At 38.0% G+C, this 9,477-nt stretch overlaps 1 long non-coding RNA gene across 1 annotated transcript; it reads right to left on the bottom strand.

Annotated features, from left to right (window-relative positions):
• Nucleotides 1-4,243: 4,243 nt before the first annotated feature.
• Nucleotides 4,244-5,745, bottom strand: LOC108575531. The gene is made up of 3 exons (XR_001891432.1): nt 5,371-5,745; nt 4,943-5,293; nt 4,244-4,583 (listed from the first exon to the last, which is right to left on the bottom strand). It is a non-coding gene; the product is annotated as an uncharacterized LOC108575531 (long non-coding RNA).
• Nucleotides 5,746-9,477: the final 3,732 nt, after the last annotated feature.

The following is a 9,477-nucleotide window of genomic DNA, read 5'->3' as shown; positions in this document are numbered from 1 at the left end:
TGTTCTTGCACGTAAAATATGTAACAAGCATATGTCATTTATGTTAATAAAGTATGCATACATGTATAAAACATATGCAAATATGTAAGATATAGGGAAAACCTGTAAAAAACCGTATAGGTACTGACAAAATAGATTGTTATTTTCTCATAGCTGATAATAAACTGTGGTGAAATTCGCCGAATATTATCCTGTCTACTGTATGACGTTTCCTCTTCCGTATATTTGTTAACAATATATATTTTAAATAATTATTTTCAGTAAGAAAAAGCAACTCTGATTTTGACAAAAGCATCTTGAAACTGACCGCTCTGGTCGCAAATAGTATTGTCATACAACCGACCGACATCTGTATTCCATGTAATGAATAACATTTTGAGCATTGCTTACATTAAACATTAATTAAGGAGTATCTCGCTAATTATTAGTTTTTAATCTCATATACCTTATAGATTTTTACTCATCATTCAGTACTCTTTCGAACCACAAGGTCAAAGATTACATATCATGATACAAAAATTCAAGATGAACTTCATATCTCGATAAAAGAGCGGACTAACAAAAAATTAATTATTACAATGTATGTTCCGCTTAATACCAAACAACTTTCGTTTATAAATTTTTTTGATACAACAAATAGTTTACGAATAAATTTAGGTGGCACAGTTAAATGACTCACCCTGTATACTACGTTTATATCCTACCGCTTATTTTGTAATATCCTACGCAGTATTCGAACGCTTATATTCTAATGCTTATGTCCTAACGCATACATATGTACATATTTGACAATATTGTGGGTATTGTGACTGATTACAACGAGAAAATGATTTATTAGTATTAATATTATTATTGTCTAGTTATACATAAAATGAGTCATAGCAAAAATCGTACACCGCATATAAAAATACGTTTCATGTGGTAAAAAATTGTCAGGGATGAAATGGAAGAAATAAACTGATGAATATACATTGTAAATGTAAAAATATTCCTAGGTACAGAAAAAATAAAGTTACTATAACTCAGGCTGGAAAACAGCTCACAGCTAAAATCGTATATGTGTAGAAAATTGTTATAAACTTTGTTTAAACTAAAAATTAATACTTTGTTGGACTCCTCTGATTATATTCAACAGCTCGTAATCTTTTTGGCATTGATTTTACCAATTTTTCGGTAAAATTGGGGTCAACTTTGTGCCATTCCTTCATTAAAGCTTTTTTTAAATAATTTTTATTTGTAATAGTATGTTTTCGGATTTTAATATCCAGTTCATTCCAAACATGTTCTATCACATTTAGATCAGGTGACTGAGGTGGTGTATTAATCACTTTTGGACAATTGTATAATTGCCACATTTTGACCGTATGCGACGTATGTTTCGGATCATTATCGCTATAGAATTTAAAACAGTCGTGCTTATCCATATTACCTTCAATAAACTTCAAATTACATAGTCCAGCAACAGACATGCACCCCCAGACCATTACTGATGCACCTCCATGTTTAACAGTAGAGTTTAAATTGTTTATTTTGAATTCTTCATTTGAGCAATGCCACACTGTAATTTTGCCATCTTCTTTTTTTTAATTTTATTTTATTAGCAATCAGAATACATTTGTATGAGCTAATATGCTGACTTGGGTACTGTTTTCAGCATCTCCTAAAGCGTAATGAGAACTTGTCCATTGACCAGTCCTCCTTAACCAACAATTAGGTCTGCTGGCCACTGTCGCTTCAGTCTTCTGCTTCTTCTTTCGCTATACTGTTCCAGTAATGGATGTAATGAAGTGTTGCTGTGATTTCCTACTTTTTCATGATGTTTGTGCTGTTTTTCTGTATTACTTCCTTGACAAATGGAATATTTAGGTCCTCATGCAAGGTTTGGTTTGTAACATACCAAGGAGCATCTGTAATCATTCTTAAAATTCTCCATTGTATTCCTTGTAGCATTGCTACATTGGATTTGCTGGCACAATTTTGCCATCCGAATGGGAAACATTAAATTTACTTTCGTCAGCAAAAAGAACTTGTTTCCCAAAATTGAAGACTTTATTTAAATATTCTCTTGCGAAATCAAATCTTCTTCTCTTATTCTTATTGCTAACAAGTGGTTTGTTTCAACCATGTACAACCATGAAAATTATGGTATCATAAAACTCTTCTTACTGTTTCCAGATTAACAGTCTTGCCCATTTTGATTTTCTTTAATGTTCCTTACTATCCATCTTTCACCATGAGCCTTGAATTTTTTATTTGGAGCTGTTTTTGTTTTGTTTGCTATTCTATTTTCTTCCTGATAGCGTTCAACAATATACCAAATAGTACTAACACTTCCGTTAATAGTTTTTGCAATTTCACGATAGCTTTTGTCACTTTCAAAATTTCTTAAGACAATATGCTGCTCTTGTACCGTTGTCTGTTTCATCTTCAATACTTTTTCGCTTTTTATTTGGAATTCCAATTTAAAACGCTACGCAACGTTTAGTAACTGACTAAAACAACGTAATCTCGTTAAAGCAATGTGAATTTCAAATTTTTCATTTGTTTTTGGGGATGCCCATTGGGGAATACCGTACCGTACGATTTTAGCTGTGAGCTGTTTTCCAGCCTGAGTTATAGTAACTTTATTTTTTCTGTACCTAGGAATATTTTTTTCCTTTTTATATTACTATATGATAAATATACATACATTCACAATGTATATTCATCATTTGTTTTCTTCCATTTCATCCCTGACTTTTTTTACTGACTTACTGTACCTACACATTTATCTACACGTTTTTACTCGACATCATCACTAACGACTCTGACGCGCTTGTCCGTTTTCCAAAAAGCGGCGGGCGCCCCACACACACACACACACGCGCGCGCGCGCATACACTAAAGCCGCTACAAAAAGCACTACAATATAGAAAATATCATATATAAAGCTACATATTTTTGTTTTATGTATTGTAGCCAGTAGTTTGCAAGTGGCGTGTCGCGATTAATTTCTTCTTCTGGGTTTGGCGCTTCTGATACTTCGGGAAAGTACTTGTCAAGCCTGTGACAGTTTAAACTAATTCTTTCCCGAGCTCGGTTATGCTTGCACGTGGTGTGCCGACTAATGAAATGTTCTCGAAGGACCACCCAAGTATTTGGGACTAGAATATTCTATTTTATTTTAACTATGATTCTATACTATGAGTGAGCAGTGTGCTCCTAGATCACTATTTGTATCGGTCTGTCCTCCAGCGAGTCAGTTTTCAATCTGTGCTCTAAAACGAGCGTTTGATGCTCCTTCAGACGCTTCCTTCTAAATACGATACACGCTGATTAGCTGATGATGAACAATTTCAAAAACCAATCAGCGTGTCTAATTATGTCGCCAACGCCCTTCCAGAGCGCCCTAAGCGCGCTTCTTCTTGGAAGGGCGGGAGACGGTCACGGTGGTGATGGGCAAAATGGGCAACCGTACGTAATTTCCGTCGGGTGACTCATCGGTTCGCGGACCGTTACAAAAAAAATGTACCCTTCGGAAACTCGCGGTTTATGGCATGTCCTTACGCTATTGAGCGCGAGAATATGAATATAGCGAGGTCGTAAACTAAACTCTCAAGAATCGGCACCGACTGATGTTGCGGCACTCAAGGCCGCATTCTGTTTGAACAATAAATGAATGGTAGCGTATGATTTGGTATTTCAAGGAGAAAATTGTATTTCATTTACAAGTGGAAAATATGTTAATATTAATTACCATCTGAAATATTTGTAATTTCTTTCTGCAGCTACACAACCCTTTTGCATTTTCTATCTGTATATAACACGAGCAGGTAAATGAAGATGTTAAAGACCTCAATAAGACCTTTACTTGTAACCGTACTTCCAAAAGCGGCTTTTCCCAGAAGAAAAAAACCCTAAATTGTCCTAGCTGAACTCAATTTTCAGTAAATATATTAGAATCAGTTTGACTTTCGCTGGATACAAGAATTCTTTGTATACGGTCCTGACCATGGTTTCAAGTACTTATCTGCTCGTATTTCTGTCAATTTCGGGGTCCCGGCAGCTAAAACATGTTTACTTTGACGCCTAACTGATTTTACGACCTCGCTATATCGTGGCCCCGACTATAACAAAACAATTTGCCTTCTCTGGGTATGCTGAACGTCGACACATGCGAGTAATAAAGGAAAACATCGGAAACTCAAAAATAATTGTATTTTTCGGTCGTGCCATAAACCACGCCTGTGAAGCACTAACAGTACTGCTTTCACAGCCAGGACTTTGCTGCCCAATCTGCATTTCTGCTTCAAGCAGTATTTTATTGATTTCGTATAGAGCAATGGCTTGCATCCTTGAATTTTCAAGTTTTCACAATTTGCTGCCAATATATTCTCTAAACGCGGAAAATTCGTCTGGCGGTTGAGAAGTTACGTCTCTCATGGCATTGTATGCCTCAGCTAGTCATAGGCCCACTGTTGATCGTCTTTTCTTTTTGTCATTCCGGGCGGTAGCTGTATTTTGGTCCAAATTTATTTCCCCTTCTTCATCTTTCTTTTTTTCTTCCTCTATCGTAGCTGTTTCTTCTTCCGATTGTGTGATTTCTGAAATATAAAGTACATTTCTTTTTAAATCTTATACGGTATACCTTAGAAATAAGTAGACTGTAGATTTTTATACATTTATAAGAAATTTAAAGGTGCAAAATTACACAGAGTGCACGTAATATGAAAAAATATCCAAAATATCCAAATTATAGTGCTTTTTATAATACTTGGTAGGTGAAATAATTTTCTATCGGAGTTCTACTTTTATTACTATATTTTCAAAAATATGTATTTGCATAAAAATCCGCAGTTTAGAAATAAGTAATAAAATTGATTACAAATATGAATATAATTAAGAATATCGGCAAGCAAGCATGGTGCAGCTAAACTTTCGATATTCACAGCTTTATTTTTACCTGCAGTTTTATTCCTTATGGAATCTTTTGTTGTTCTAACTTTATTTTTATCCAACAAAACTGCCAATGTTTTGTAACCCCACCACAAGGATGTCTCCACTTGATCCGTCCCTATTCCAGATTTTATTTATCTTTCGCATTTCTGCTTCTCCCTGCGATATTATGCCAGTAATATTTTTAATTTTCTTTCCATCTCAGTCCGTTCCGTGTTTAATTTTGAGGCTATTCTGTTCCATGCATAATATATTTTATTTCTGTCTCTATACTCTGGAAGCTTAGGATTCCACAATATGGATTCATTTGCATAAAGTTGTATCAAGAATACAACTTTTTCGTTTGACCATACCATTTCTGAAATTTCAACAAATATAGAAATTATTAAGTTAATTGAATCAGAGAGAGTCATCGCGTATACGATTTTTACTTACCTATATGCGATTAGTGCAATAACACGCGACGGTACTTTATGCCGCTGGTTATTGGAATAATTCCTGATAGCCTAGCTGGAACGATGTTCTAACGAACTTGACACTCGAGTGAGCCTTGGAATGCGATTTTATTATATTTTACTGTGTGGTTCAGCGATCTGTGCAATACTATGGTAAAAACATGGTTTTTAATGATGCGTTGGCGTGTATATAAACTGTTCGTGGTTCCCGATTGGCTGCTGGCGGGTGAAGATGGAAAATGAATCGGGTGTGTCTATTTGTCGACCGTAACTGTTCTTTTTTGGAGGATCGAATTTGTTGTTAACATATTCGATACCCAGAAACGGTGTCGTTCATCGTTGAAACTTTCTTCCGCCTTTGTAAGAAGAATTCCATCAGACTCCGTAATTCGATCGAAACACCTCGCACCTCGCGATATCTGAGGGACAACATGGCGGCCCTGTGTGTAATTCGAAAACTCAATATTCTTGAAATATAATCACAGGCCAATAATCTCATCCGGCGGGGCATTTCAGGATGGTCAAAGTTCGCTTTGATACAGAGACAAAATCGAATTGCCAGCAACCGGTAATTTATAATGAAATCTTCATTAAAAGCGGCCCGTCCCGGTACTTTCTGTTTTTCCCATATAATTATGCGCGTGTTGAATTTCGAGTCACGCGTCCCGGGATACGTCTCCCACCTTTTTCCCCCCTGGCCCATTATGTATATTCGATTCGAACGAACGAATACAAATTTATCGCGCAAATATTTCTCGTCGAACTTTTACGAAGCAATCGCGCGTTGAAAACGCGACCGTTTGGACGTGTGTACGTTTAACGTCGCAGAAAATAATTGTTCTTTTTATTGCGCTCTTCAACAGCCAGATGTAAAATGGTGTTTCCAGGTGTACGTGAGATTTGTCAGTTTTTTTTTTTATTTCTATTTTATTTTAGTTTCCATATTTTTACGCAGGATTTATTTTAGAGGTGTTCCTTTAATTGTCGCTCGTTGTGAACGTGAAATGGGCAATGAGAAAATCGTACGAAATTAACGTGATAAAAAATACAAAGGTATCGTATTTTTTAGTAAATCTTTATATACAGGGTCGGCTATGTAAAACAGATCAGCTTGTTAACGCAGCTTCCCGCGCTTCTTTGTGGTTGGAAGGTCGAATTGGCGTTGGTAATTATTGCACGTGTATGTGCCAACTACTTATTGTCGCGATGGTGATCGCGCTTTATTTGTGATGTCGATTATTGCGGACTGGACCGCACTGGTGTATCAAGAATGTCGAGTATTGCGTGTTAGAGCGCTCAAAGTGCTGTCGATTGTTTTTAAGTATCTTAGAATCTGCTCGAATGTCGTGAACTGGCTGTATATATCTGTTTTCGCCAAAATGGGGGGTTTACATTGTTGGCAAATCATGGGCCTTTCACCCCCTAGAGCCGCTCTCCTAGGCCCTCGTGCACTCCCGCGTGGTCCACAGAGTAGGGCGGCGGCAGAGAGGGAGAGACGGTCCCAAACGGGGGTGTCAGCCGCGCGTGGCGATTTTGCCGAAACGTCGACTTTACGGGTTTATGGCATGTTTACCGTTACTGAGCGCGCAGAGGCAAGTACCGGCTAAGTAATACACTGTGGAATTTACATATAACAAAAAACTAAATGTGACTGAAAGTAGAAACATTCCTCTATTTATTGAGATTAATATTAATAATTTATGTCGATTCTAAGTACTAATTTACCTTGCTTGAAAATTGCCCACTGTTACAAGGTTTTGTTACAAATTGAACATTTAGGTATTGTTTAAAACAAAAGGCTACTATAGTCACAGAAACGATGAATATTAGCTAGTTGCATTATTACCAAGTGGCAGTACAATACAAAGTCAAATCACGCGGCTGAAATTACCCACTGGCCGGAGTTACCCCGCTCTCCCCTACATATGTACAGGGTGTAGAAAAATTAATGGTCACGGCTCCAGGGGGTGAATCTACAGCTTTGGATCGGTGGATATTTGTAAAAAAAGTTTCCGCAAAATTGTTTATAACATTGAAAATTAATGTTAAATTTTTTTTTTACATCAACGTATTCTGCTCGACGAAAAGAGAAAAAGTCTGAAAGGAGTCATATGCCGCTAAACGTTGATAAAGTTTGGCAACGATTTGATTGTGTAGAGCAGGGGTGGCCAACACGAGGCCCGCGGATCTAGGTCAAATGAACATAAATGTTAACTTTATTGTAAATATCACCAAAAGAGCATTACATCATGAGTCGTTCGTATCATATATTTTTAAATTATAGCTAAGAGAAATTTGAAATATTCGGGAAGCTCGCAACGCTATCGGGCTCATACTCATAACTACTTTCAGTCCAGCTTGACAAAGTTCCGTGTTATTCTGTAGTTTCGTTCTATTATCGCCACTGCATCTGGAGAGATTTTGCGATCGACGTTAAAATACATATTTATCATATTTATAATAAGAGTTCAAACTACTTTAACCAAGTATCCTGTCTACCATATCGATTCTATAGGTAAGTAAACCCTGAAACGTTTTATTTATGTAATTTAAATTAATTAATTATTATTAATTAGTATTACCCCCCATATGCTTGATATGCAACGAATCTGTTTCTGTTTTGAAAGAATATAACATCAAACGGCACTACGAGACTAAACATGCAAATAAGTTTGATAAGTACAAAGGGCAATTTCGACAAGACCAAGTAAATGACTTAAAAAAAAATTTCTGCACAACAGAAGATATTTACTAGAGCGGGTTCAGAGTCAATGTCGTGTCGCGTTCTCCTTTGATTTTTCAAAAGTGTTCGCGCTCACGACTATTACCCGCCAAATTAATATTGGGTAACTAGTTCAAAAGTTTACTTTGCTCGAACGTTAGCAAATCTGCGTCACGATGTGATTGCTTGACGACTTTGTTTTAGACTCGACTGATCGTTCGCGACTCGAAAACTATGGTGTCTCCTCGTACGGTTGGAAACTGTGTGTATGTGTTGTTCACACGAGAGACTCCTTGCGAATGTCTCTCGATTGATTCAACTAAAAGGTAATTTAGATGTTAGAAGACCGCCCACAATCAAAATAAACGGCAAGCAGATCCGAATGGCAAAAAGCGTACGCTACTTGGGAGTGCACTTCAACAACGGACTAAAAATCAACACACACGCGGAAAAACTCAAGACTAAATGCATGCAGAAATTTAATACGTTAACCGCAATAGCCAGAAGGGACTGGGGACTAAAGTTTTGTGCTCTACGCATAATTTACACAGGCTTGATAGTGCCGATAATCACCTACGCGGCGGCAGCCTGGTCGGATAAGCTGAACGCTATCACGACCAGAGAAGTAATCCGGGCCCAAAGGCACGCACTTCTACGCATTACGAAGGCATACCGCACTACCTCAACGGACGCACTACAGATAATAGCAGGTCTACCACCAATAGATCTGAAAATAAAGGAAACCACGTACAGATACCTGAACAAGAATAGAATACCGTTCAATCTACCGGACTACACCTTCCCGGAATCAGAAAGAACCGAGGCGCCACTTTGTGCAGTCCAACGCACGCACGCGAACGAGTGGCAAGCGAGGTGGCACTGCTCCGATAAGGGCAGATACACGTACAGCATCTTCCCTGACGTAAGGCAAAGAATGCAATGCAGATGGCTGTCCCCAGACCACTACATCAGGCAGTTCATCTCTGGTCACGGAGATTTCGCAGCGAAACTGCAAATCATGGGAATGAAAGCCAGTGCGGACTGCATCTGCGGCCGGGAGGAAACGCCGACGCATGTACTGCTCGAATGCGTGGAATACGCCGAAGAAAGGAGAGAATTCCGCCGGGAGGTGGAAACGGAAAGACAATGGCCACCAACACTAGAAATCTGGGCGAACCAGAAATACTACAAGCACCTAATCAAATTGGTCAGAGAAATACTCCGCAAGAAGGAGCGGAAATGGCCACGAATGCGTCCAACGGTAGCGCGTAATACGTAGTGAGGAAAGGAAAGATAGAGGCAGGACAGAGGAAAGAAGAAGGATAGAAGAAGGAAGATGGACAGAAGAAAGAAGAAGGAAAGAAG

This window comes from Habropoda laboriosa, unplaced genomic scaffold (assembly GCF_001263275.1).
Source record: "Habropoda laboriosa isolate 0110345459 unplaced genomic scaffold, ASM126327v1 scaffold311, whole genome shotgun sequence".
Taxonomy (NCBI): Eukaryota; Metazoa; Arthropoda; class Insecta; order Hymenoptera; family Apidae; genus Habropoda; species Habropoda laboriosa.
This window is presented reverse-complemented; position numbering and strand designations above follow the sequence as displayed.